The sequence below is a fragment of the Orcinus orca genome, chromosome 10, assembly GCF_937001465.1.
Source record: "Orcinus orca chromosome 10, mOrcOrc1.1, whole genome shotgun sequence".
Classification (NCBI taxonomy): domain Eukaryota; kingdom Metazoa; phylum Chordata; class Mammalia; order Artiodactyla; family Delphinidae; genus Orcinus; species Orcinus orca.
In genome coordinates, this window is record NC_064568.1 from 94,671,135 (window position 1) to 94,697,263 (window position 26,129).

The window sequence follows — 26,129 nt, forward strand, 5'->3', positions numbered from 1 at the left end:
GATTCTTGAAACAGGTTCCTCTTTGCCCAGAGTGAGGGCAGAGAGCAGCTCTAAAATGCCCTCTCCATCTGCACGATTTGTCTCCAGGAATCCCTGCCTTTCTCTATCTTGCCTCTCCTCAGTTCTCTGCCACACGCCTGTGGCTTGATGTTTCGGACTTGGTTCTAAAGCCTTCCTTTTTCAGAGACACAGGCTTCAGTTCCCTATTGCTTCCTTTCCACAGCCTCATGCCAGCCTCACCCACGCCCATCCACAAGCCAGACTCCCCTCCACTCCCTGCCCCAGAAGAACAGCCCAGGTAGGCAGCATGGCCAGTCCTGACTCCAGTCCCCTCCCAGCAAGGACTGGATGCTCCCTCTTCATGCAGCGCATCCCCACACTTCTTAGGTTCACCCAAGATAAGCATCAGAATATGAAGACCTATGATTTTGTGGCCAACCCATCAATTTCTGGGATGGTGATGCTCTCAAAATCAATGTTTGTTTGACTCCCAGAATAAAAAGATTTCCATCAAGTCAACATAAAGCAGCAGCAACTGCTGGCCCATTGAGAAAGCTGCCTATTTACCATTTAAAAAAAAAAGAAAGGGGCTGTGATACAAGAACAGAAACAAGTTTCAATAGTGAAATAAAACTGGGGTGAGTGTGGATGAGGAAGAAAAGAGAGGGGGTCAGCAAGAGACAGTCTTCTGGTGGGCAACATCAAAGAACCTGCTGACCCTGGCAGAATTTCACTAGCACCGTGCCAGCGCTCAGTGGGGGAAAGCAATTATTTTAAGAAAATCTATTTGAGGGTAACATTGTCATTATCCTTTTAATTGTGCTGCTTCAACGATCCAGTGAAAGTAGGCTTTAAAAAATAAGAGATGCTTTTTTGCCAATACAATTAAGGCATTTGGGAAAGGCAGATGTTATTAGTTTAGCTTGTGGAGGCTTTTTCTAGAAAAGAACATTTTTGCAAACGTAGTACAGTGCAGTAACCAAGCCCAATATAGCTGTGCACAGCCAAGTGCTTGTAGCGGTCTACTAGGAAAAAAGACACACACACACACACACAGACACACCCCAGTGTAAAATAGAGTTTCCTCTAAGAGTCAGACAAATCTGTTTTACATCAGTAGAGAATAAGTGGAAAATTACTGTGCTTTCCAAATAACAAGAGAAAAGATAACTTTTGGGAAGCTAACAAGAAGTTTCTCTGCGTGTAATAAATCAGTTGCCCTGAAAGTGGGTTACCTCGTACTTCTCTTTCTCTGCACAGGGCAACTACATTTGCCTGACATCAGGTGATTCTAAAGGTCTTAAAGTGGAGCTAATTAAAGGAAGTTGACGAGGGAGCTGGAGAAGCAGGAGTAGAAAATTGAAAAGGTTAAAAGGTTTGGCCCATATCCATCCATCACTTGAAATCCAAAATGAACCCAGAGAATACTCTTCCTGGACATATGTGGGGTTCTGAAGACAAGTGTTCTTTCGGAAGCTCTGCTCTGTGTCTGCTACTGACAGGCCAGGAAAATCAGACATTGTCCCCCTGAAGCAACATGAAATACTCCCACAGGCAGATGTGAGCAAAGTAGAGAGGTGATAGGAATTGAAAAATTACATTGCCTGGAAATTTTATACCAACACATCAATTCCAATCTGGGAGCACAGGTGGAAATTGGCTTTACTGTTCCCAGCTAGAGATGGCCACATTGCTAGGAGACTCAGGAAGGAAATCCACTTGATCAGGGCTATCCCTTTGAGCTGGTTCCCAGACTGGAATTTTCATACGACTGTGTCGGACAACAAAACCTTTCTCCTTACTGCAAAACACCATGTAAAGGGCCTGGGTGGTTCCTTACCAACTATCCCGTGCATGACCTTCTGTGACTCACTGTCTTTTGGCCTGAGAGTCTTCAACCATAGATCAGGGGCTGTAGTAAATGGTCTCTGGCACGGTCATGCTTTTACGTTCCATTAGACTACAAGTGCAGTACATGGTCCACTTGTTCATGGAAGTTTATGACTGACCAAGGAGGTATTGATAACACATACGTACAATAAAAGTTGTCAACCTAAGGCCGTGCATTTTAAGCGTCAGCTAAATACTACCAGCATTCATTTATGTGTGGCCAAGGTACTCTGTGTGTAAGGCTGATCCTCCCACGACCCTCATCCTCTCCTGTAAACGTGTGTGTCTTGCCTCTCTCCTTCCTCTCATGCCCAATTACCTAGAATAGTGAGTCTCCGTGTACTATTTCCATGACTCCTTCTTCCATTCAATTCTCTACCCACTGAAATTTGGCTTCCATTTCCCCAGCCTCATGAAACCTTTTCTGCAAATCGCTGTCAACTCCCAAGTTGCTACGCCCCATAGACTCTGCAATGCCCTCATCATTCTTGATTTTTCAGCATTCTATGCCATTGACAAGGTCATCTCCTTGAAACTGTCTTCTTTCCTTATTTTCAAGACCTTATTCTCCCCGGTTCTTCTCTTTCCTCACCAGCTACTTCTCCGTTTCGTTTATGGGCATCCCTCCCCTGCCTGCCCGTTGAATCCACATGCCGCCTTAAGCTCTATTCTTGGTCCTGGCCGCACAGTCTCCTTTTCACACCACACAAACACTGCTGACTCTCCAATCTGTGTCTCTAACGGAGATCTCTCTATCCCGTTTACTGGGCTCATTTATCTGGGTGTCTAATAGGTATTTAAAAATTACATCCAGGGAATTCCCTGGTGGTTCAGTGGTTAGGACTCCGTGTTTCCACTGCTGGGACCCGGGTTCCATCCCTGGTTGGGAAACTAAGATCCCACAGACTGTGAGGTGTGGGGGAAAAAAAAAACGACATCCAAAATTCAACCTACAACTTTTCCCCCCAAATATATTTCAGATGCCTAAAGTCATGGTTGCTCACGGTAGAAATTTGGAAGTTACCTCGGATTCCTCCCATTTCCTCATGCTGCCCCCCATGTCTTACCAGTTGTCAAGAGCTGTCAATTCTACTGTCTCCTCTCTGCCCCCTCCATCCCTGCCCTGGTCCAGGCCCTCATCATCTCTCTCTGGAAATTTGGGAATGGCCCCCCTGACTATCTCCAGCCTCTGAGCATTTCTCTTGCATGTTATACTTCCCACTGACACCAGTGAGTTTTTCTCATCCCCAAATTTGGTCATGTTCAACATTTTTTGTTTTATTGACCTCTAGTTGATGATATACATGCTGATGTGTTTAGGGGTAAGTCTGTAACTTACCTTGAAATCCAGAAAAAAACCAATAAGATGGATTGATGGATGGATCAAGAGACTGATAGATGGATAGATGTGTGATACACTAGAGTACTCACTGTCTTTTTTTTTTTTTTTGGTCTGCATTGTTAATAATCATTAAGCAAATGCATATGTCATCTTAAATGGCATTTAAGCTTCTCAAGGCCTGGCCATCATAATGCATGTCTCTATCTCTCATTGCTCCTAACATAGGTATAGGTCAAAGAGCTTCTCTGTCAATATTTTGGCAGAAACAAACGGAGGACATCATTTCTAATTGGTCTTTTGTCTAAGCTCAAAATAATGACAAGGAATACTAGAGAATGAATCAGGATATAGAAACTGAACATATCAATACCTTCAATTACACATGTTTTAAAAAATCATTGATTGAAATATGCTTTTTGAGGCATTAAGAGTTCATCTATCTACCAGAAAGTAGGTATCCCCTCTCAGTTGTTTTTCATACATGAGATTAAAACAGAAGTAACCTTGAGGCAATGTTCATTTGGGTGGAGAGTAAAATGACAGATTATTTTGTCAATAGTAAGCTGTTAACATTGAGTTCAGTAGATATTTAAAAGGAATTCACTAGAGTCTCCCTATGAAACACTACCTGGGTTTCATGCTTTGGAATCAACTAAGAGACCATTTCATACTAAGCCCTTTTTGCAGCCTCAGTAAGTAAACACCTTTGGATGACGTCCAAGATACCCTTTTATAGAAAATCCTGCCCTTTAGGGAACAGTAATATAGTGAAGACTGAGCAAAGTTAAGAATTCCTTTTGCAAATTACACAGTGCTAGGGATATTTATAATATCCCAAAATAAGAAAGGATTTATTCCACATTGTACACTTTGGTTGTAATCTGGAACTCTTTTGTCACAAGAAATCGGAAACAAGCATATCCTAGTTCCAAGCATAATTTGGCATTATTTTATTATATGTGGTTCCAATTTCTTGGAGTGAAATAAGCCCAGTTTCTTTCCCATGAATCCATTCAGAGTAATCTTTCCAGAGGAGTTTGGCATCAGGGAGAACGTTGAGGAACACACGTGGCTGGAGGTGTTGCAAAGGGGAGCTTGGTCATTAGTGCTGACTTCATAATAGTGAATATGCTGTAGGAGTTGCAAATCATTTTCATCACAACCTTACTTGCAGGTATTTTTTTAACTTTGTGAAAACTCCCTCTTCAGGTGTCTAAAAATCATAAGTCAAAAAGCAAGATGAAAAGTAAGATAACTCCCCCCCCCATTTTTTGATGTCAGCATAAAATATGTACGGTAGGAACATTTGGGGAAAATACTATTAGGCAACCTTCTTATGAGGATGTAGACAAAGATGCACTTTTACCAAATGTCAAAATTATGTTGTCACATTTGATATGCAGTGCCACAAAAATGAATCTATCATATAGATTTCCATGGTAGCGGTTCTCTGTGGGAAGGAGTATATTTGGTTAGGGAAATAGTTTGCAATCAAAGTATTATTGCTTTGGGGGCAAGGAGGATGTCATTCAGAATAATACAGTAGCAAAACATGCTGATAAATTTTTAGTTACTGACTTCGTTGTTAATAGGAAGTTGTGTGTGTTAGGGTATCAAAACTAGTTAGCATCCTGTTAGAAATTTCAGCATTGGACTCACGGAACTGGAAGAAAATGGGAGTTGGTCAGGACCAAAGCAAAACCAAGGATTCACGGATCTTCTGGAAAATTAGCGCTACCCATAGTGTCTGAGTTTTAGTTACCAGAGATGAACCAGCAACAATGAAAACTACTTTTCCACTCTGGTTGAAACTGCTGGTCTTTAACCTTGGGCAGACTACCTGTGCTAGAGTAACTCACCATTCGCTGGTTAGCACTTCTATTTGCTTCCATAATTTTGTGCCAAGAGCATGGACTTTGAATTGAACAGAGCTGGGTTTAAATCCCAGCTCTCCCACTTACTACCTGGATCATGTTGGATAAGCTACTTGATCTTTTGAAGTCTCAGTTTTTTTATCTGGAGGAGAGGGATACTCTTATCCTTTACGTGCTATTATTGAAGGTTTCATGACACATTGTTCAGCAGGTTCTCAATAAATAGGAGTTGTTGTTATGATGATAGTAAATTTGCTTTTCCTCTTAGGGTGATGGTGGCCATTTCCCCCAAATGGCCTGGGAGTGAGTTGAATTTGGGGAGCTGAATTTTGTCATGAAAACCAGATGTGTTGACATTCCATCCTTCCCTGTAGAGCAGCCTCTCCTAGAAACTGCTCCTGGAGCCCATATGGGGCTGCTCCATTTCTTTCTGCTTTCCTCACCAGGAACCCTTGTGAGGCTGCATGCACAGAACCAGGAGAAAAAGTCATAGCTACAACTACAAAAGGGCAATGAGCTCTCATAGAAACTCCATTTAGGGAGGACACCAGGGCTACTATTTAAAATATTAAAATACTCCTCTATGGGGTGGTGAATAGCAGCTACCTCAAATCCCCTGAGTGACCCCCTTTCCTACTGCCCCCAACCCCACTGGTTAGTCTCACATGTCACCTTGGCTAGACTCTTGTTAGTATCAGTTATTCAATCAAACATTCCTCTGGGTGTTGCTGTGGGGTGTTTTGTAGATGTGGCGCACATCTACTCTCAGTTGACTTTAGGAAAAGGAGATTTCCCTTGATAATGTGAGTGGGCTCATCTAATCAGTTGACAGCCTTAAGAGTGAAAACAGACTTTCTGGAGAAGAAATTCTGCCTCAAGCCTGCAGCACCAAATCCTGCACAGCCTGCTGGCCTGTTCTACAGATTTCGGACAAGTCAGCCCCTATAATTGCATGAGCCAGTTCCTTGAAGTCTCAGTTTCTTTGTCTGTCTCACCATGTCTCTCCTTCTTTCTGTCTGTCTCTCTGTGTCTTTCTCTGTCTGTGTCTGTCTGCATGTCTGTCTCTCTATATATACACAGACACACCTTGGAAATATTGTGGGTTTTGTTCCAGACCACTGCACTAAAGCAAATATTGCAATAAATCAAGTCACACGAATTTTTTGGTATCCCAGTGCGTATGAAAGTGATGTTTAAACTATATTAAGTGTGCAATAGCATTATGTCTAAAAAAAAATGTACAAACCTTAATTAAAAAATACTTTATTGCTAACCATCATCTGACACTGCGGGTTGCCACAAACCTTCAGTTTGTAAAAAACCACGCTATCCACGAAGCGCAGTAAAGCGAAACACAATAAAACGAGGTATGCCTGTATATATATCAAATATATATATATTATATACATATATTACATATATATATATCTCCTATTGGTTCTTTTTTTCTGGAGAACCGTGCATAATATACCACCTGCTGTGCTTTCCTAGAAATCCCCTCTCCCCCATCCAGAAGTGAAAGGGTTAAAGCCTGCCCGGCAGGAATCCAGCCAGGCACCCTTTTCTGTTCTGATTGGTCAGCCTCCAGGCTGCACTGGTTGTTACACATTTTGAAAGTGTTCTTGGCTAGACTCTGCAAGCGAGCGTGTTGCCCAGAGAGGCACGCAGAGGGCAGAGCTTCTGGAAAGGTGGACTTCCCTTTCCCTTAAGGTTTTTTTGGTGTCAGTCTATCATCCCAGCTCTGGTGTCCTTTTCCTTTCTATGTCAAGGGGGTTTCAATTTCTTGCAAAAGAAATTGCACTGCTGATAAACATTAGTTATGGAAAGGTTTTCTTTCAAACCCAAGGGAAGGAACAAGATAATTTCCTCTGGTTCAGGAAAGTCAGAGAAAAATAAAGCTTCTTGAAATATGAACTTGATAAAAATAATATTGTCAGTATGAAATAAAAATGAGGACTTGGAGACAGTTTCATTCAAACTCACTTGATCATGTATAATAAAGCCAAGAGGAATTGGGAATTGAGTGGGGGAGGGATTTTTAACATGCTGAATTGAATCAAGCCGAGCTCTTAGCTTGTAAGTTTAGCTTTCTCTGGCAGAAAGTTGGAAGAGTCACTTGGGCAAGCCCTGTTTTGTTGATGTCAGGGGTCTGGGTGGACAGAGGAATCTGTTGGGTTCCCCAGTTGGAAATATTTCTCTGAGTTCAGAGAAATAACTTTGCTTTCTCCCATCCCCCAAACAAAAACATTTCTCATCTGTTTTAGTAGAGTTGGTCCCTGCAACATAGGACCTTTATATAGATAAAGTCTGTAGTAGCCAGAATGGCCTATCTCCCCAGTTTAGAGAATAAAGTAAGGTCACATTTCTTGTAATGGTCTATCCACAATCACTCTGAGACCCCCATTACACCCAGAGGCAAGAAGTTCAGTGACTCTTTCAGGATTACGCTCATAGACTGTGGGTATCCCCAGTGACTGCCAGCTTGTTCCGCAAATTCTCCTGGTGGGATCCTGTCATTTAAACCTGACACATGAATCGACACTTGTTGGTTTCACTGCTCTTCTCTGTTGGTCTCTTTTTCTCTCTATCATGAAATTTTCCCTGCTTATGCTCACTTTTCCACGTTCATGTTTTCCTTTCACCCCAGCAGTGGATTCTCTCAGGGTTCAGAGGCCCTGAACCTGGCTTCAGGTCCTTGCTTAGTTTCCAGCAGATTCCCACCTGCCTCTTCCCTGCTGCCTCTGCATATCTGTGCAGTCGTCTTGGGGCCCTTCCGGTGGGCCTTCTGCCCTGTGGAGCAGAGCACTTTGACCAAACTCTAGTCAGGCTCCTTTGAACACTCTCCTGGACTAAGCCTCATCATTGGCCTGCTGAGCGCAGTTTAGCGAGAATCCCCCCAACCCTTGATATCTAATCGAGTTCCTCTGAGTGATTTTCCAACCGCCGACTCCCTCATTCTGCCCACTGGCTATAAATCCCCAGCTGTCTTTGCCGGATTTAGAGTCGAGCTCAGTTCTACCCTGAAGTCTCTCTCCCCTACTGCAGTAGCTCGAATACGCTCTGTCTTGCTGGTTTAAACAGATGTTGGGTGCAGTTTCTCTTTGATACCTTCCCCAAGTCTAAAGTCTCTCATTTTCTCTTTATGGCCCAACATGGTTGATAATGGGGACGTTCGCTTGCTTAAGAAGCAAGTGCCACTTGTCACCCACAAGGTGAGTCTGGCTTCCAAGGTCAATCAACCAACTTAATGATGGCATCTGCATCCCCGGCAACTCAGTCAGGCCCCTCCCCAGAGCCCAAAGGGAGGGACTGTGTGATCCACTGTACTGTCCCCTGCAGTGCCTAGCCCAGCGCCACACAACCTTCCCTCCTCTCCCCCTCCTCCCTTATACTGCAGGGCCCAGCTCAGGCTCTCATCAGCCCTTGCCTGACCTATTACAGTGGCCTCCAGGCTGGTTGCCCTCAACCTACCCTCTGCAGAATCATCTCTCTGAGCTGAAGGACTCAGGACTCCTTCCATGATAATCCTTAATGGCTCCCCATTTCTTACAGAGTTAAGACAAAGCCTTTTAAGTGGCCTGTATGGCCCTTCTCCATCCAACTCCTATTTGCTTTCAGCTTTACACTCAGAATAATAGTCCTGAATTGCTTATCTTTTCCGTCCTCATTGTGCCTTGGTCATGTGGCCTGGAATACCTACCATAAGCCTACCCTTTATTAAGAAGCCGGGAAGTTTGCAAAAGATACATGAGACATTCTTTCCTTACCCTGGAGGTTCAAAATGTGTATATTTTTGTGCGGATGGAACCACAACTGAATAAAGAGGAAGATGGCTTTTTGGCCACTGGGTCTGTGCTTGAAATCTCCAAAGCAGTCCTAGAGGAGTCTTCCTAGGAGAAGAAAGGTTGACCGGTATGCCGCTTGGAATTTAGTCCTTTGTATCTATAGTTTTACTTTGAATTGTGATGTCTCTTCAGAACAACTCGTTTCCTGTTCTCTCGACTGTGGATATCACTTGAACACTCTTCAAGCTATTTTCTTTAGAGAGGAAAAAGATAAGCTGGTTGATTCATGTCAGTATTTCCCTCCCACTATTTCAGGTTTCTTTACAAGGTGGATTTGATGAGAAATCGACTGGTAAACAGTTAGTTACAATTTTAGACATCTCGGCGCTAGGGCCAAAGCATTTGGGGCTAGATGAGGCTGTGAATGTTTCATGATTTCTGATTCCTGACAGTCTTATGAGCCTCTATTTCCTGGTGTTGGGAAACTTTGATCCTATAAGAAGAGATAGGCACCTTGTCTTTTTATTTCAGTTTCATTTCTTTCATTCCCCAGCCCAGTGCTTGCAATTCCAGGCTCCCAGTTCCACTGGAATATTCCTGGAGGTCTTTCCCATTACCATGATGCTCTTTCCTTCTGAGCTTGCACCTTTAGGATGTGTGCATTTTGTTTTCCCCTGAGTCCGCCCTCTTTTCTGGTTCATCCCCATCTCTGGTTAGTTACCATATTTAGAACCTCACTCTGTCTTTTCGTTCCTTTACCTACAGACAATTTTATTAAGCTTTCATTATTCTGCATGGTGGGAAAGATAAATGAGACAAAGTTCTTATTCCTGAGTCAAGCAATGGCAAAAAAAAAAAAAAGAAAATCTGTAAAATGAAATGCTAGAAATTTGAACAAAATGCACCCAAGGAAGAAGCAATTCCCTCCACCTGCACTTTAGGGGAGCCTTCTCAGGGGAGGCAACTTTCAGCCTGTTTTATGATTTAGGATCATCCTGATAGAGGCACCAAGAGGCTAGTCCCCCCTCACCCCCACCCCCCATCCCAACTTAGATTCTAGCAGCATCTATGCCAAATCGTTGGCGCTGCCTGGGTGAGTGCAAGAAGCCTCTCTCCTCCCCTGTTCACACTGTTTCTACATCTGAGGGTGGGGATAGTAAGATGAAGAAGCCCAGACTCAGCTGGTGTTGGGGTTTTGTTTCTTGCATGTGATCTCAGGGCAGAGCAAGAGGTTCAGCTTCAAGTTGCAACCATGCTGATCCTTAGGGCCTCATGGCCTCTCCTTCCCCCAGGACCTCTCCTGGACTGACCCTGGCCCGTGCTCATTGGATGGGACCCCTCTCCTTTCCTTGGCTCTTGGCATCCACGTCCCTTTGTGCTTCTTGGCGTGGAGACCCCGTGTCTGTCTATTTGGCCTGAAGGGATTGGTCAGGAAAAGTTTCCAAGGAGCCATTCCATTCTGCTCCTACCACGACCTATAAAATGCAACCAATGCCTCGTTAATTTTAAATGAAGCTCCCCGTGTAGCCACTCATCTCTGACGGCCACAATTAACCTCTCCTCCACACTCCTCTCCCTTTGTATTTGGCTGGCTGGTTCCTTGCCCGTTTGCCTTTTCATAACTTGTGCCCCAGGAGATTGCAGGCCGTTCAGTAAAACTCCAGGAGGTACTCTCAAGTTTATGGCCCTTCTCTTTCCACAGCCCTCGGATGACCCCCCGCCCCCATTTCATTCTGCTTCTACTCCTTCCAGACTGGCTAAGAATGCTTTAAACGTGTCAAGTCATCAGACTTCCCCAGGTGGTCACTTTGACCTTGCAAGTTCCTCCCCGAACCTTCCTCCTCGGACTCTCAGACTGGCGTCTTCCGCTCTGTGATGTGTGTGGGTCATGGGTGATGGGATGGGCTTCATCAACGATGTATTCCCACAGCAGGAAGGAGGAAATTCAAGAGTTGGTCTTTTCTTCACAGCTAACAAACCACTGTCTTGCTTGCTGCTGGGGCCCTGGGTTTCTTTGTCCTGCACTAGTCCTGGGTTCATCTCCCCAGGACTATGTTTATTGAGTGGGGGAGGTCCGAACATGTCACAAACAGTGGGACATTTCCCGTGGCCTAGAGGACCGAAGGCTGAGTTTTTTCAAATCGACTTTGTCTACGGTGTATTCGTTTGCACTTTGCCCTTGCAGCGTTCCAAGGCCTTCTCCTGTGTGTCCATTCAGCCCATGACTGTGGACCCTCAATGGAAGGCCTCATGGCTCCCATGTGATTTTCTTCATCTCTCACACCCTCCTCAGCTTAGCCTGGAGGACAGGCCTTGGGGAAAGGGGAATTGCTACTGACAACTTGCAGATGTGGTTTATATCTTGGGTGATGGGAGGACCAGCCTAGGACCCAATGAGGTTTGGGGGGGAGGGGGTGTTACTTATATCCTCAGGTGGGAAGAGACATAGCAGTTAGGGTAAATGCAATACATTGTCTAGAGAAAAACAATCATCTGAGTGCAGAAAGCCCAGGTTCTTGCTGTGGAACGTGAGCTGTGTCCCGGGTCCCTGGGAGGCTTAGTGATGCTGCAATGATGATGAAACCTGTGTCTTTAACTCCCTGACTGCTGGAAATGACTAGTGGAAGACAGACTCTCCATTCCTCAGACACTTGATCCTGTCTAGGAATGGGGGGCGACATCCTGGAGTCAATGTGTGCAAAGTGGATGGTGGGCCGCCTGAGTTTCTCTTTTTCTGACTTTCCAAGCAATTTTCTGGATCTCTTTCCAAATTGCTTTGGTGGACCAATGCACTGGGTGCTCAGGGTTGCCGGATTTAGCAAATAAAAATGCAGGGTGTGGGCTTCCCTGGTGGCGCAGTGGTTGAGAGTCCGCCTTTCGATGCAGGGGACACGGGTTCGTGCCCCGGTCTGGGAAGATCCCACATGCCGCGGAGCGGCTGGGCCCGTGAGCCATGGCCGCTGGGCCTGCGTGTCCGGAGCCTGTGCTCCACGACAGGAGAGGCCACAGCAGTGAGAGGCCCGCGTACCGCAAAAAAAAAAAAAAAAAAAAAAAAAAAGGCAGGGTACCTAGGAACGTTTGAATGTCAGATAAACAGCAAATAAAATTTTAGCGTATGTATATTTGGGATATACTTATACTAAACAATTATTCCTTGTTTACCTGTAATTCAGAGGTAACTGGGCATCCTGTACTTTGGGTGGCAACCCTGTGCATGGTCAGGGCCCATGGTTGGTGTGCTGATGGGCTGTCAGCTATCTCCCTCTCCCTTTATATAATCTAGTCTTCTTGACAGGGGACGATCTATTTCTTTTCCTTAGATATACGTATTTTTTTCTTCTCATTCTTAGCCTCAGCACAGTCAGCATAGCCAATGGATACTCAGCCCTATTGACCCCACGTCTGGGTTTAGGGGGATCAAATCGGGCGATTCAGCACGGGAGGCACCCCCCATGCATTGAGTCCCAACTCAGTGGCGCCTTGTGCCAGGCACTTGGGATAAAGAGCCTCCTGTCAGATCCACAGCAAGTCCTTGATATAGTTATTCCAGCCCCATTTTACAAGTAAGACCCAGAGTTTAAGTTACTTGCTTAAAGACAGACTGCATTTGAACCCTACCTTTTCTTTTGTTCTGGATTCCATACCTTTTCACTCTGTGGTTATACACACTCACGTCTGCTAAAGAAACTCTGTGAAGAAAATTGTCACCTACACCCATTTTTCTCTTAATATCCAGCCATGTCCCAGTAGTCCTAAAATGGACTAATTCCCAAAGATGAATCCTATTTGGAGACCATGTCTGTCTCAGGAGGGAAAGGAGTCCTGTGCTCCTGCATCGGGGGCATCTGTGTTGATTGGAAGAACTAAGGCAAACATGTTAGAAGCTCTCCAGGTCTGGGGAGAAGGCTCAGTGGGCTCCCACGCCAGTGCACTCCAGGAATCTGTGACCCAGGGTGGGGACTGTAGGAAGAAGGGTAGAGCTTCTTACTAGGCAGTTCCTCTGAAGGTCTGGTCACTAGGCGAGTTTCTCTCTCCTCCAGACCCCTTTTCTGTCCTTCCACCCTTTTGATTTCCCAGATCCTCCCGCAATCTCTTTGAACTAACCTCTCTCCGGGTGATGTCAGGAAAGCATCCTCTTAGACGCCTGCTTATCTTACAGTGTTGTTTTAGCTGTAATGCTCGACAGCTCCCTCAGATACAAGAATTTAATGCTAGTTTACATCATCTATCTCTGGCAACGTTAGGTCATGTCATTCTGTGGCTTAAAATTGTATTAGCATTTTCCTCCTTTGTGCAAAAAGGCTATCTTCCTGTAAGCCGTAAGTGCCGGGCAGGAGATTTCAATGGATATGAAACTACTTAAGAGGAAAAAAAGAAAAAAAAAAAAAGAAAGTGTTCAGTTTTTGTCCTTATCATGGTGAAAGTTTGTTTTCCTAATGAGAAATTTTCCAAGAGCTCTTAGTGCTGTGACCTTATGGAATAAATGCGGTGGAAAAGGGCACACTTCCCATGCCGAGTATCCTTTTTACTCTCTTCTGCTCCTCTAAGCTTTCCTTCTGAATGCACAAAACCTGTATTTGTGGCTGCCAAGAGGCCTTCTACTGTGAGGGAAAATGCATTGTAAATCACTCTTTCACAGCCAGTTAACAGGCAGTGTCTTTCTCACCAATACTTACGGTTTTGCTTTGAGTTGGGAAGGTTGTTTTTGGGGCAATAAATTGTGATGTCAGTTATCCTTCACTCTCTTTGCATGTGATTCCTCAGTCGGAAATTGGTGTTCTTAACAGTTGAACCTCAGGGGTCTCCAAGGCTTTGCAGCTGAAAATCTTGGAGTCCTCTGTTTTGGAAAGAAAAGAGAGAGAGAGAGAAAGAGAGAGAGTTGAGTCAGAGAAGGCCTTTTTGTCTTTGATAGGAAATTTGAAATCGGGGGAAGGGGTCTTGGTTTCTTTAATGAAAACTATTTTATGTTAGAGAATTTTAACAAGACTTTAATAAGAAAAGGTTGTGTTTTTTTTTTTTTTTCTAATTTCAAAATGGAGTGCGTCAAGGTCATGACCATCCGATGACTTACCGTGATGTGTTCTTTTGTGTCAGGGCCTTTGTATATACACATTTCTTCTAAGAAGCACCCGCACAAACACATTTGGATCATCACTGCATCACAATGTAAACTTTGATGAGCAAGAAAATTCCAAGTAGAGTAAGAGAGTGAAAACTCTCCAATTCATGGAAATTGTTAGTGGAAAGCTTCTTTCCCCGCCTCACTTTTTAACTTACCGAGTGGCAGGTGATGATAAAATTATTTGAACACTTAAAAACATATGGTTTCGTAAGTCTCCTCTAGGACTGTTTTGTGACGTTGTCATTCTGATCTCTTTAGGTCATCCGTTGTGAGGAATTGTTTGGCCGCCTCCTCAACAGAGAAGAACCATTCATCCAGAGTTTAGGCAATCCTGGGGAATTAGTCACGCCTGCTGTGGCCGGGGCCAAAAGCTTGTCCACAGCCAAGAGCGCGGCTTTGAGTCTCGTTTCACGTAAAGCGGAGGGGTTATTTAAGGCACGAGGGCACAGTGCTCCTTCAACAGTCTGCTGAACTGGTACTGGGCTGGGGCTTGGCCTGTTTCTATTTTATGCGTAGATGGATCAGGGTAGAGTTGGGACAGTTTGACCTGTGAAATTTCTGACTTATGAAGCTCAGAGATTTTAAAAGTCAGGCAGTAGGGCAGTGAGGTGAAGAGGATGTGCTCTGGAGTCAAACCCTGCGTTGAGTTCTGGCTCTGAGGGTGCGAACTATATCATCTTGGGCAGGTTACTCTCCCTTTCGTTTCCTCGTTTGTGAAACAGGCGTAATAATGCTAACAGTGGTAGGGCTCTCTCTGCTTCCCAAATATTTCTGGAAGCTTGCTGTTTCTTACCATGTCCTCAGCTGCCACCTTGGTCTAAGTCATCATCATCATATTATTATTGCCTTAGCCTCCTAACCAGTCCCTCCTCCCCACACCATATAGTAGACGGAGTGAGTCTTTGAGAAGGTGAGCTCAAAACTCGCCTGTGCCTTCCCAGCTCATGAAGGCAACGTCCTTGCCGGGGATTAGAAGGCCCCACTTGCTTTGTCTCCTCGCTACTTCTCAGGCCTCACCTCTAAATATTCTCTTCTTTTTTTTTTTTTGCGGTATGCGGGCCTCTCACTGTTGTGGCCTCTCCCATTGCGGAGCACAGGCTCGGGACGCGCAGGCTCAGCGGCCATGGCTCACGGGCCCAGCCGCTCCGCGGCATGTGGGATCTTCCCGGACCGGGGCACAAACCCGTGTCCCCTGCATCGGCAGGCGGACTCTCAACCACTGCGCCACCAAGGAAGCCCTAAATATTCTCTTCTTGATCCAGCTGTTCAGACCTCTTTGCTATTCTTAGAGCACAATAAGTGTATGCCTATCTCAGGGAATTGTACTGGCCTGAAATGTTCTTCCCTCGTATCCATCTCCAGGGCTAACATCCTCATTTCCTGCTCAAATATCACCTGATCAGGAAGGCTTACATTCTGCTTTGTGTTTTCCCATAGTTTGCATTTCTCACCGTCCTATATTTATTTATTGTCTCTCTCCAACCCTGGAATGCAAGTTCCACGAGGGCAGTGTCTTTGTCTATGTTGTTTATTTCTGTATCCCCCTGTACCTGGAACAGTACCTGGTTGATTAACCTTTGATACATGAGTGAATAGAATCTGCCTCATAGAGTTGTTTAAAAAAAGAAATGTTATCCTACTTCTGAAGCTTGGCACAGTGCCTTACACGTGGTAAGAACACAATAAATGTTAGCTATCATTCTTTTACTCTAGAGTTTAGTAACGAGAAATTCTCTCAGGATTAGAGAATGGGAATTTAACTGTAGCGCTTTGGCACAGCCAACGGTGGGGAGAAACGTCTTTGTTGGATCCTGGGTTATCTTCACAATTCTTCCCTTATGTTGTTTCTTATTTGCCATTTTAATGGTAATACACAAGAGATAGAGAATAATAAAAGGACCTACTAAAGCAGTCACCTCAAACAGCATGGGTATGCAGGGCTCAGTAAGTGCCTTTAAGCTGGGATAGCTGAGACTGCAGCTTCTCTGATTGAAGTTACAGGCTTGGGGGTTTACTGGAAGGAGGCATTGAGGTGGTGGGTCCTGTGTTCTGTGTTCTAAGCACCATAGGGGATAACGCTCATCTTTTGTATCGATTGCTTATTGCTGTGTAACAAACCATCCCAAAATGCAGTGACTTAAAGCAACAACGACTTATTATTCCTCACAATTCTGTGGGTCAGCGAGGCAGTTCTATTCCTACTGATGTTAGCTGGGGCCACTTGTGGTGCATTCCTCTGGAGTTGGCTGGGGTTGGGACATCCAGGAGGGTGGTTGTCTGGGGTCTTAACGCTGGTGGTCAGTTGGGAGGCCTTGGTTCTCTTCTACATGACCTCCCTTCAGGAGCCTCTCGTCATTCAATAAGTAGTCTAGCCTAAGCTTCTTTACTTGGTGGCTGGCTTCCAAGAGAGCAAACAGAAGCAGCAATACCTCTTAAGGTCTAGGCCTGTAATTCACCAAATGCTACTCTGGTGCATTCTATTGGTGAAAGCAAGTCACAGGGAGGGGAAAATTATCTGCCTCTTGCTGTGTGGAGTGGGGCACACATGTGGGGCACCCTTGAGAAGGGTGGTCGGCTGCCATCTTTGCAGATGACCTACTGTACCTTTCAACTCACACCAAATGACGGCTTTTGTTTTGGACTCCCCATGAATCGTTACTACCCATGGGGGAGCTGGACTTCACACCTCTAAGGTTGCAAGGTAAACAGCCTCAGCATCCAGCCGTGTACAGAAGATCCTGACACCTGTTGTGAGGAACACCGTTTTTCTCTCTGCTTAAAAGAGGAGTTGTTAATTATTGATTAAAAGTCAATTTCTTGGGAGCTGTTTGCTCTGTGGTTGAATTTTTTTTTTTTTTTTAGATTTCGTAAGCATTTATCAAACCCCTCTGACACGTCAGACACTTGCCAGGCTCTTTAACATATTTATATCATTAAATACAGCAACCCCAGTGGGGATTTTGAATGATTCAAATGGAAATTATTCACCTTGCTTTTTGAATACCGGATGTCATTTATTCAGGGTCACATGGCTGAAAAAGGGCAGAGGTGAGAGCTAACTTCTCATACTGCACGTTGCATGCACCTTCTATGATACCACTCAGTTTCTCTTTTATTGGGTGAAGAAAGTCACAAAGGAACAAGGATGGGGAAAGATAGTAATACTGTTTTGGCCTATTTTGTTGAAATGAGCCATGGACCCATTTAATATACAAAAAAAAAAGAAGAAGAAAGGAATTGGTTTTGGACTTTGGAAGCAAAGCTGCGTACATATATATTGGGCAGAATTTTGTTTTGGACTTTCTGGAAATTACAGATTGAGTTATAAGTTTGGATTCTCAGTTTGGTAGATCAGTTAGGATTAGGTCTAGTGGAGCATAACAGAAAACCCCAAATAACAGTGACTTAAATAGAAAAGGTATCTGTTTCTCTCTCATGAAATGAACTCTGGAGGTACGTATTGCAGGGCTAGTGTGTCCTGTAAAAATCAAGGACCAGGCTCCTTCTGTTGGGTTACTCCCCCATCACCCACACGTGCTTCCCCTCAGCGGCCAATAGGTTTGTAGGGTCAAGTTATTCAGCTGCATTTAATTATCAGTAAGGAAGAAAAGAGAAAGAAGGGAACAATCCTTCCCTTTAGATACTTCGCAGAAGATGCACATGACACTTCTCCTCGATCCTATTGGCCAGACATGGTCATGGCCATATCAAGCAGAAAGGCAGGCGGGGCCATAGCCAGCTAAACGTTGGGGGTTCACCTGTTAAAGCAGGGAGTGCACACTGGGGGATAATTAGCTGTTTCTGATACAGCAGATGTGGTTTGTAGAATGACATTTCAATCAGTGTGTGAAATAAGAATAAAAATTTGGATTAAGTTATAAACAAAGATGAATAAAAAGAGCTATCGTTTTCCTAGGTGCTTGTTTTCTCTAACAGTAAGCTACACCAGTGCTGTCTTTTTTTTTTTTTTTTGCGGTACACAGGCCTCTCACTGCCGTGGCCTCTCCCGTTGCAGAGCACAGGCTCTGGACGCGCAGGCTCAGCGGCCATGGCTCACGGGCCCAGCCGCTCCGCGGCACGTGGGATCTTCCCGGATCGGGGCACGAACCCGTGTCCCCTGCATCGGCAGGCGGACTCCCAACCACTGCGCCACCAGGGAAGCCCCCCAGTGTCGTCTTTTAAACACAGTGTTTGGTGTGATGTTACTGGGTGTTTACAATTAGATGCTTTAACAAAGAGCTCTATTTTGTAAAATAGGAAACGTCTGCTTATCACCATTTCAGATAAACTACCTCGATGGCAAAGCCATCCATTGAGGCCACGTAGTCAAGTGTGAAACACTGCCACTAGCTAATGACCACTTACCCTAATCCCAAGAAGTAGGGGGAACAAATTGGTCTATTTAGTACTGAATTTGTCAACCTAAACCTATGAAATGAAAACTGTAATATATAATGATCGACTTTATGATCACTAATGTTCGCAAAGTAAGCAATATTTGAAGAAAAACTATGTCCTACATTTTGCTTGTTGCTGTGACGGTCAAGACAAAAGGATGCCTAGATTAAGTATATTTATTAAATGTATATATTAAGTATATTTATTAAATGTGTAGATTAAGTATATTTATTAAATGTGTAGATTAAGTATATTTATTAAATAAATTGTTTAATACCTTTTTTGCTTGACTTTGTTTGGCATCCGTATGTCTACTGTAGGCTTTGAGGAGATTTACAAGGGTAAAGATACCTTCCCGGTTTTCTTTGTGTTAATAATAGAAGTGAGACAAGATGAGAGTTTAGCTAGACTTTGAAATAGGAGTAAAATTTGGATAGAGAGGAGGAATGTAGAAGGGATGTGGTCCAGGTAGAGGCTTGGACTTGATCAAAGCCTGTGCTCCAGGGATGAGGCCAGCAGCCTGGTTGGAGAGAAGGTGGGCTGGGTAGGGTCGTGTGGAAGACCTCAAAGACTAGGTTAATGAATTGGTACTTTGTCCTGTTAGCAGTGAGGATCATGGGCTACTTCAGAGAAGGCGAATGATGAGAAAAGTACAAGGATGAGCCTTGATGATGGCTCATCCTCCTCCCACCTTTGGAAGAGGACCCATAAAGGAGACAGAAGGGAAACACCCAGGGGGTTAAACCCAGGAGGGCAGAGTGCCACAGAAATCAAAATGGGGGACACCTGGGGGGTGGGGTGGCTGTTACCAAAGTGTGAAATGTTTCAGAGAGTTAAAGGTGAATGAGAAGTGAGAAAAGGTTGTTGTTGGATGTGGTTGAGAATTACTGCTGACATTTGAGAGAGCATGGTTTCAGGGCTGCTGTGTGGTGTAGGCCAGACTGCCTAGGGTAAGGAAGAAATGAGTGCTAAGAAAATGTAAGGTAGGGGAGATTACAAGTTCGGCTGAGAAGGAGGGAGGTGAAGCAGTTCAAAGGGAACTCCCCATGCCTATACCCTAGGAGGGGAAGAATGACATGGTTCAGGGCAGAAAGGCAACTGCTGTAGAAAGGGCCAGAATAAAGGTGTGGAGAAAGAATGATCATGGATGTGAAGTCCATTGGGTGTTAGGGGGCTAAAGGAGGGGTGGCTATCTTAAGAGTGGAGGAAGTCTTCTGTACTTCTTGGGCTGGAGGGACACAAGACAAAATGGGTATGGTCAGCAGAGAGAAGCAGGCTGGAGCTGGAGGCAAGGGTAGAAGGTGTGGAAGGAGCTTTGGAGCCCCCGGGGGATGTGGGGCAGAGGGGAAATGGGCAGGAATCAAAGGATTGCAAGGCAGCAGGGAGGTGTCTGTTGGATGGGCATCTCGCATTGGGAGCAGAGCTGCGCGTGACTCTTTCTTCCTCAGGGCTCTTGGGCCTCCGTAGGAGCCGAGCAGATAAGCCGTGGTGGTGGCCTCCGGTGGTGACTGGATGCTGGACTCGGCAGGAGCCTGAAGGAGGCAAAGAGCTCTCTTGGTGATGTGGAGGTTCCCACCCCCATCTCTTCTTTAGAAAGGATCTCATAAAGCACGTTTAGCCATCCTTTCGTAGATGTCTCATTTTATTTCACAAGAACAGATGGTGAAAGAAGGGTTCCCTTTGGATTCAATGTCACGTGTTAAGAACTAAAGAAGTTCTTAGGTACTAAATGTGGAGTAAGGGGGGCTAGTAGATCACTTGCTCCAACTTGAACGGTGTCCCTCATGATCTGTGTGTTTGGCGGGTAGCCAGAGCCTCTGTTCGTTCTTCTCATTCCATGTGAGGCCTTGACCTGCAGTACCTCAAGGGCATTTTCACTTGGTCAAGGTGTTTTCGGCTTCAGGTGAAAGCAAAACTCGTAGATACAGAGGACGCCTCTTAAAAGCGGCGCGGTTCTTAGCACTTCTGGGAAGGAGCGCGGGGTACGCAGGCGCCGTTGGCGTGGGGGCGGGGCGGGGCTGCGGGTGCCAGGCCTCTGGTCGACCGACAGGCGGAAGCTCGCCGCGGAGCCGGAGGGAGAAAACGCTAGAAGGTGGGCCCCCGAGGTGAGTGCAGACACCCGTCCCCACCCAGGGCCCTTCCTTTCCTCTCCCAGCTGCGCTCTTGACAGGAGAGAATCAGACTGTTTGTGGGCCCGCATCAAATAGTTACTGGGCAGCGCCCAGGGCAAACCTGTGGCGGCAGGTAGGTCAGAGTTCAGGGCTTGCTCACCGGGGATCCTCTGGCCTGGAAACCGGTGCCTGTGACCAGCCTGGGAAAGTTCCTCCCGCGGCCCCGCCGGGTAGCTGGCTGGCCCGGCTCCGTTTCCCCGCGCCTCGAGCCACATTCTTAAGGGCAGAAGCTTCACCTGGTTTGGGTTTTTCTGTGTGTGTGTGTGTGTGGGTGTGGGTGTGGGTGTGGGTGTGGTACGCGGGCCTCTCACCGCCGTGGCCTCTCCGGTCGCGGAGCACAGGCTCCGGACGCGCAGGCCCAGCGGCCATGGCTCACGGGCCCGGTTTGGGTTTTTTGCAGAGCACCCTGATCAGAAATGGAGCAGAGAGTGCTGGAGGGCGCTCATTAATCTCCCCGGTTAGCTGCCACGGTTCCGAGGGGCTCTTTGGCGCAAAGCACAGCTGCCCTACGCTGGAGACTTGCTCCCCGAGATCTGGAGTTACCCCAAAGCTGGTGGTTGACGGAATCTCATACTCCTTAGAAGCGTGTAACTCTCTGGTTTCTATATCGTGTTCAATTCATCTTGTCTCCAGGAATCCAGAGTTAGTTTATTCCACGCAGCTAGAAGGTGGGGTGTTAGAACCCTAAGCACTTAGGTTTGGAAAATATGATCTTTTCCCCTTAAGCCCTGTGTTAGCTTCTCGGAGACCTCCAGGTTGGTCCCACAGAGGACGACCTTGAACGCTCTTGGAAAAGCGCTCTTTTTAATGCTATATCCCTGGCTGCAGGTTGAGATAAATAGTGCTGTGACCGATAAGACCCAAGGTTAGGGGTGAGTGTTACCCGAGGCTTGGCCTCCACCTGCTGGGTGACCTTGAATATAGTCCTTTCCCCCACTCACTCTGGGGTTGGAACGTGGGCTGATGAGACAGTCTGGCTGCCGGCTGGGGGGGCTCAGGGAAGTGTGGCTGAGGCTAATGGAGGTCACTTCTGGAAAGGGCTTTGGGCTCTTTGCACAGGGAGGCATAATAAACGATGTCCAGTGAGGAATACAGGGGGGTACAATTGTTCTTTCAGTCTCATGTCTAGCAACACCTGAGCTCCAGTCGTGGTACAGAGCTGCACACCCACAGAAGCTGTATAGTCGCTCCCAGTGTCACACAGGCTCTGGGTTTTGTGTCAGTGGACATTTAATTTGATTTATCTTGATCTGGCTTAGGCCAGATGAAGTCAACTAGCCAACAAATCCACGATTGTTTGTTAGGAGCAGAGGCTCAAAGGCAGCTCTTTAACTACTTAATTACCCTCAGTTGCAGGAAAAGCAAAGCTTGGGTTTGAATAGGGTATTTGCATATCTGCACAGCTTTCCTTCTGTTCACTTTCTCCCCAAACTCTCCGAAGGCTCCTACTGTACAGCTCATCGGATTTCGGGAGCCTTTTTTGTTTTTTTTCCTTTGGCTCAAAAAGGGTGGTTATTAAGAAACCCAGACTTTCTCTATTTTTGTTTTAGTTATGTTCTGTGTTTAGTAACTGTTGGGTCTGTCCTGCCATTTTCTTGAATTTTGTTTCTGTCTCTCATATACACATTCTTTTCTTTTAGCATCTGATGCCTCAGACATTAACTGCTTTTGAAAGTATTCAATCTTGACCCAGAAAAAGATTAGGTTAAATAACTTTTGTTGCCCTGAGACCATTTCACATCTGTACAAGTAAAGCTGTATCTGGAGCAGGTTTCTGGGAGACTCTGTCTTCCCCATAGACTAGAAGAATTCTTTTTATGGTCCTTTCTATAATCAGCAGTACATGGAGAGTGGAAATCACGGACTAACTCCAAACTCAGCCCATTATCTGTTTTATTCCAAATAATGATAGCTATTTTTCAGAGAAAAAGAATCCCCTGGCATTGACTGTCTCTTCTTCCCTGCAATTCTGCCTCTAAGCCTGTGCACATCTTCACCATCTCCCTACACTAGTAAAAACAGTGCTGATAACTCCGTGTCCTGATTTATTGCCCTTTATTCACGATGTGGGGACTACTTCCAACAGTGATTTAGCCTTGTTCCTGACATTACTTTTTGGGTCCCAAGGAGAAGGCCTGTTCTGTTGCTGTGTCCCCTGGACATTCTTCTCCTTCACGCTACTCCAAGCCTTTTCATTCTTTTGGCCACTAAAACGTCTGGAAAGAGGAGCCTATAACCATGTCCTCCCTCTTCTCATCTCTCATTCGTTTGTCACTTAGTTTTCACTCTGGTTTTTGCCCCTTCCACTTGCCTGAAACTGCTCAGGCAAAGGTCAGCTAGGACCTCATTGCCAACTTGGTGACTTGGTTGGGGTCTGTGAATTCTGGTGGGGAAAGTACTAACCATTAACTGAAATTTAGCATTTCTTTCAGCTGTGAGTATAGGGAATAAACCACAGTAGTATTAATAATATCCGAAGATATTTCACTTTCACAGTACAGTTATGGTAGATATCATGAAGTGTTGTGTCTTTCATTGCTCTTGAGAAATTGCAGTGGTTTCTGGACCTACTGCTGGATCTTGTTACTTAATGCATTAATAAAGAAGCACATATATGACCATAATACAATGTTTTAATATTTCAATAACTGTATTGCAATGTAATTTATCGCATATATTGTATTTTATATATTTAACAGTATTATTTTGAGAAGGGGCCCATTGGTTTCACCATACTGCCAAAGAGGCCCGTGGCACAAAAGAAGGGCAAAGAACCCAGTTTTAATCATTAGCTACCTGATTTCTCTAGAGTGTTTCTTTTACAATAAGAAGAGACTCCACCTGAAAGTTCTCTTCTCCTTTGTTCCCATGATACCATTCTTGCCCCGCATCGTTCTCATTACTTTTTCCTTGACTCTTAGTTCTTCTTTAGTTTATTTCTTACATTTGAGATTTTTCCAGGATTCTGTTCTACTTTCTTCTCACCCTCCCTCCCTCCTTTCTTCCTTCTACAAGTGTTTATTGAGTGCTTAACCTTAAGTAGCTGACAGTCCTGTGCAGGGGCACAGACATTACAATACAACCGTCTGATGTGTGCTACAGGATACTCAGGGATACTTAAGAGAAAAACCTAAACCAGCCTTGGGAGTCAAGAAAGACGTCTTATTGGAGGCACCCTTAAGCGAAGTCGTCCTGGAAGAGCAAGTGGAGTAGGATAGGCTCCGTGGTGGGAACAGAGTGGTGGCACAGAGGACTGGTTGGGTGATTAAGTTGAGGCTGGAGAGGTAAGGAGTGGTCAGATTATGGAGTGCATTTCAAACCATGCTAAGAGTAGCTACCAAGGGGTTTTAAGAGAGGTGCATTTTAGGAAGATGGCTCTGACTTGAAGTGAAGAATGGATTGGAGGGGAAGTCCAGAGTTGGGAGATAAGAGGCTGAGAAAGGCTAACCTTTGCTTTTACTTGAATGCATCGCACGTGTCTATCCCATGTGCATGCTTCCCTTCTTCCTGAGATGCTCTTCCTTGGTACCCAATGCTCCAGGAGAACTGTGCTCCATCTTCCAGGCAACATCTTCTCCTTAGAGCTCCTTGACTCCCTTGCCCTGTTCTTGGAGGACATTTAGAGTTATTTTTTATGCATCTGTTTCCTTCCTCTTCCTCCTTGACTCCCTTGCCCTGTTCTTGGAGGACATTTAGAGTTATTTTTTATGCATCTGTTTCCTTCCTCTTCTTTGAGTTACTTGAAGACAGGGACTGGGCCTTATTCATCTTTATATCTCCAGCACCTGACATATTTCTGGGCCCACAGTAGATTTCTAAATTGAGCCAAATTAAGGAAATGAAATTTATAGAATTTGTCCACCATCATGTAGCAAAGAGAGCCTATGAAATCCTTCAGAACTATCCACAGAATCATGAAATTTCAGAGTGAGAAGGTCATCTAGCTTTCCTTTAGCTTTTTAAATATAAGCACTTTGTTTTTGTAGAGAAGGAATCTGCTGGGTTTATACCTCCCCTGACACTCTGTCACCACCAGCCCATCAGTGGGTTTTGCCAAAATTCAGAAGTGTTTTAATAGGACTTGAGTTTTTTACTTTTGGTAAAATGGATCTTATGATCTTCTTTTGTTTTCAGTGGAAAAGAGAGATTTTCCCCCAGGATGAAAGAGTAGAGAGTAACTAAGTAAAGTGGGCTGAATTTCAACCAAGGGAAATTGTAGGTTGAAAGACAGAATACCCGAAAACCTGACCCCATGGTGAAAGGTTTTGTGTGTGGCCCACTCTCTTGGGTGGGGGGTAGAATGCAACGGCAGCCCTAGTTGTAGGCGTTTCCCCACAAAACTGGACAAAGCCCTTGAGCTGCCTCAGTAGTTGGCAGAGGTGACTCCTCACATGGCTCAAACCTTGGATTTCAGGTTCTTGATCAAGGTTCTAGAGACAAACAGGGCACAGACTATATATATTTTTTTCCTGTAGGCACTTGCTCTGTATCCCAGTTTTCCCCCGTAGTCAACATAGAAAAAAATGTTAATGGTTTAGGTTCATTGCCTTTTATGTAGGCAGCAGCCGGACACCAGGGAAACCCGGGAGTTGGAAAGAACATCATAAAGATTACAGGTCACTTTTTTAACTCACTGTGTCTGCAGGTCAAGTGGAGAAAGGGCAGCTCGCCGGCAGGGAGGATCATGTAATGGGCTCTTATTCCCGGGCAGGGAGAATGTAGATCAGTATCAGAACCAGGCTTCTCTCCATTCCTTCCAAAAACAGGAATAAATGCTGGGTTAACCATTGAAGAGACAAACAAAATAAGAGCTTCTCCTAAAGCCTCTAAAAATAAAACAAACAGTTGCTCCTGATGACGAGCTAAGGGACCCCAGTTTACATTTGTCAAATACTTCAATAAAGTTTTCTCATAAGCCTTAGGCAGAATCTGCCTTAGCCAGATTTTGGCAGAGAAAGTTCACCTAGTTCTTGTCAGGACTCATCGGTAGCAGGAATTTTGTCAAGTTGCTGAGCTTTGTGAATCAGAAAAATTGAGAGGCACAGCTTTTGAGGTGGAGAGAAAGAAAGGGATAAAAGAAGCTGTACTTTAAGAAAATCTTGGAATCAGATTGGGCATGTGCAATGGACTGAAGGTTTATGTCCTCTCTCCCCCTCTCCGCCCAAGTTTATATGTTGAAACCCTAATCCCCAGTGTGATGGTATTTGGAGGTGGGCCTTTGGGAGATAACTAGGTCATGAAGGTGGAGCCCTCATAAGTGGGATTAGTGCCCCTATAGAAAGAGGCTGCAGAGAGCTCTCTCACTCCACCATGTGAAGACAATATGAGAAGTTGGCTGTCTGTAACCTGGAAGAGAGCTCTCACCAGAACCCATCCATGCTAGCACTCTGATTTCAAACTTCCAGCCTCCAAAACTGTGAGAAGTACGTTTCTGTTGCTTATAAGTCACCCAGGCTATGGGACTTCGTTATAGCAGTGCAAGTGAACTAAGGCAGCACTGCGTGCCTTGCTTTTGATCACTGTTGAAAACCCAACTTTGCAAAGATA

The 26,129-nt window shown here is 45.1% G+C and overlaps 1 long non-coding RNA gene across 8 annotated transcripts in view; it reads left to right on the forward strand.

The window, feature by feature from the left end:
* Window positions 1-26,129, forward strand: part of LOC105748168 (uncharacterized) — a 629,731-nt gene that overhangs the window by 210,137 nt on the left and 393,465 nt on the right. The window contains exon 1 of one of the 8 annotated variants that reach the window (XR_007479892.1): window positions 20,421-20,516. The exons of the other annotated variants lie outside the window; for them this stretch is intronic. This is a non-coding gene — a long non-coding RNA (uncharacterized LOC105748168). Of the gene's footprint in view, window positions 1-20,420; window positions 20,517-26,129 lie in introns of those variants that run through there. 8 annotated transcript variants of the gene reach the window in all.